General features: G+C 44.9%; 1 pseudogene; it reads right to left on the reverse strand.

Annotated features, from left to right (window-relative positions):
- Positions 1–1,632: 1,632 nt before the first annotated feature.
- On the reverse strand, positions 1,633–2,388 carry LOC114104359 (ferritin heavy chain pseudogene; annotated as a pseudogene).
- Positions 2,389–3,545: the final 1,157 nt, after the last annotated feature.

Below are 3,545 nucleotides of genomic sequence, written 5' to 3' on the forward strand. Positions count from 1 at the left end.
ACAAATCTGTCCCCTTGCCTTTTCAATGTCTAGAAGCTGCCCACATTTCTTGGTTTGTGGTCTCCTTCCATTCCTAGTTAAAGCCAGCAATGGCTAATCAAACCTTTCTTAAGCTGCTTCTGACACTGATTCTACTGTGTCCCTCATTCTTTTATAAGGTAATCACTGGTGACCACATTGAGCCTACCTAGATAATAGGGATATTCTTCCCATCTCCAGGTCAGCTGGTTAGCATCCTTAATTCTGTCTACAAACTTAATCCTCTCTTGCCATGTAGCATAACGTATTCACAGGCTTGGGGGATTAAGATGTGGTTATCTTTGGGGACCATTCTTCTTCCTACATTGTCTATCAATTCTGAGCTCTGCTGGTGGGAAAGAGTTTACCTGTAGGCACCAAAATGTAGGATCATATTGTCACTTGGCCATTTTGGACTCCTCATAATAATGGATTAATTGTGTTGAGGGAGAAGTTATTTCGTTGACTAGAGTCATTAATCCTAATTTTCAACAAAATAAGATTGTGGTTTCACACTAGGGTAAAGATGCAGATTAAGAGAACATAGAGGGGTTGGGGATATAGCTCAGTTGGTAAAGTGCTTGCCTTGCATGCACAAAGCCCCAGTACCACACACACACACACACACACACACACACACACATACACACAAAAGACAGGAAATCTCTGGGTTGCATCCTCATATGACCTTGTCCAGAACTAAAAGTTAATGAAAGACTATCTCAACCTCTTGTTTAGGCAGGACCACCCCCCACCCCTAGGAGCTGGGATCCCTCAGAAATGCCATTTGGGTTACACACTTGGTGAAAAGTGCTGACCTGCTGAGGCTCTGCCTTAAGGCATGGAGAATATAGAACATGTAAGGAGGGCAGAAATCATAAATACCCACAGCCTATGACTAGTTGCAGAAACAAGAACTATAGCTTCTGCCCATGTTTCCTTCCCTGATTTTTCCTAAATGTATTCATAGATTTCTTTTGTCCCTTTCCCACTTTGAAAAAAAAAAAAGATGCATTGTGATTGATAACTTTACAAGCTAGTGCACAAAAACATCCAGGCAAGACTGGACAGAATTAGGATTAGGCATCAAGAAAGATGCTGGGCTGGGTACAATGGCAAATACCTGTAATCCCAGAGGCTTGGGAGGCTGAGGCAGGAGGAGCATGAGTTCAAGGCCAGCCTTAGCAATTTAGCAAGGGTCTAAGCAACTCAATTAGACCCTGTCTCTAAATAAAATACAAAAGGGTCTGGGAATGTGGCTCAGTGGTTAAATGCCCCTGAGTTCAATCCCTAGGAAAGAAAGAAAGAAAGAAAGAAAAAGAAAGAAAGATAGATGCTGGATTTAGAGCTGAACTCAGTGACTACTGAAAACAGGCTATTTTGAGAGAGGCAGTGAGTGATTTGCACTTGTATAAGGGATGTCTAAAGTGTGTTGATAAGAGTTTTTTGTTCTATTGTTTTTTTAAAATAAGTATGTGGATAAAGTCAATAGAAGGGATTTTCTGAGTATTGTCCTTTCAATTTCCCAGAACTGAGAATGGCACAGTTTTCTTTCAATCACTTTATTTTCTGCTTAAGTTAGCTAGAGTCGATTTGTCTTGCTATCACCTAAAATTTCTTTTCTTTTTTTTTGGGTACCAAATTTCTTTATTTGAAGGAATGGTACAAATTAAAGAACATAAGTGGATGTTTTGGTACAACTTATAGAAAAGGTAAAGGTAACCCCAATATGCATGCACTGCCTTGGTGACCAGGGAAGTCACTTGCACGGCTATGGGAAAATCAGGCTGAGGTTTAGCTCTCGTTATCACTGTCTCCCAGGGTGTGCTTGTCAAAGAGGCACTCTGCCATGCCCGATTCTGGGGCTCCCGTCTTGCGCAAGTTGGTTTACATGGTCACCCAATTCTTTGATGGATTTCACCTGCTCATTCAGGTAATGAGTCTCAATGAAGTCACACAAGTGGGGGTCATTTTTGTCAGTGGCCAGTTTGTGCAGTTCCAGAAGTGACTGGTTCACACTTTTCTCCAAGTGCAAAGCACATTCCATGGCATTGAGCCCACTCTCCCAGTCATCACCGTCTGGTTTCTTGATATCCTGAAGGAAGAGTCGGCCATCTCGTTGGTTCTGCAGCTTCATCAGTTTCTCAGCATGTTCCCTCTCCTCATGAGATTGGTGAAGAAGATATTTGGCAAAGTTCTTCAAAGCCACATCATCACGGTCAAAGTAGTAAGACATGGACAGGTAGACATAGGAGGCGTAGAGCTCCAGGTTGATCTGGCGGTTGATGGCGGCCTCCGAGTCCTGGTGGTAGTTCTGGCGCACCTGCGAGGGGGACGTGGTAGCCATGGCAGGCGGCTGAGGAGAGGCGCGGCGCTGGAGCGGCGGCGCAGGCCTGGGGCGGTCAGAGGGCGCTGTGAAGAGGTGGCGAAGGGCTGCTGGCTCTGAGCGGCGGCGGGGTGGGGGTCGAGCGCCGGGTTCCGTCCAAGCACTGTTGAAGCAGGAAACCGCGGCGACTCTCGGCGAAGAACGTCTCACCTAAAATTTCTAACTGCTACAGAGTCCCAGGCTGTCTGGCCCCTTCCTCTCTCTCATACCTAGCAACTTTTTTCTTCCTAAAGTACAGAAAATGTAGATCATTTCATTCTCTCATCCTCTGTGAAAACTGCCACAAGAAACTCCTGACTCCCGAAAGCCATGGTTCCCACCAGGCTGAGGCCAACCTGCCTTTTCAGAATCTTTCCTTCTCCCCACTGAAAGCTCCCTGGTCAAGTCAAATTGACTTCTGGCACGGAGTACATTGCACTGGAACTTTTTCTCAGAACAGAAGAGTACATCCTTCTTTGACCAACCTCATCCTCAAAGAAGTGTCCATACACAGAGCTCCTGTCTACAACTGGACACAGTGATTCATCACCTCATGATGTGTTTTTAAAATTGATAGCATGAACTGCTACATAGAACAATAACAACACCCCTGTGAGCTTGTCATCTTTATAGAAAAGAACCTAAAAGAGTCCCTAGTAGCTACATCATGGCAGAAGAGTGTGGTGGAGGATAGCAGCTGGGAACATGGCACCAGGAAGCAATGAGAGCTCTGCTTAACAAGGACAAAATACATACCCCAAGACATGCCCCCAGGGACCTACTTCCTCCAGCTGCACCCTACCTGCCTCCAGTTACCACCCAGTTAAACCCTATCAGGGGACTAATGCACTGATTAAGCTAAAACTTTTATAACAATCATTTTACTTCAAACTTTCCTGCATTGTCTCACACATGAGCCCCAGGGCCTTGTGCGCTACCACTGAGTTTTATCACCTGCCCTTTAATTTTTTTTTTTTAATTATAAGACATGTTCTCACTCAGTTGCCTAGGTTGACCTCAAACTTTTGATCTCTCCCCCTCAGCCTCTCCCTCTCTCTTTCTCTCTTTTTTTCTTTGTACTGGGGATTGAACCCAGAGATGCTTTACCATTGAGCCACATCCCCAGCCCTCTTTTGAGACAGGGTCTCACTAAGCTGCTTAG

This window comes from Marmota flaviventris, chromosome 6 (assembly GCF_047511675.1).
Source record: "Marmota flaviventris isolate mMarFla1 chromosome 6, mMarFla1.hap1, whole genome shotgun sequence".
NCBI classification, from domain to species: domain Eukaryota; kingdom Metazoa; phylum Chordata; class Mammalia; order Rodentia; family Sciuridae; genus Marmota; species Marmota flaviventris.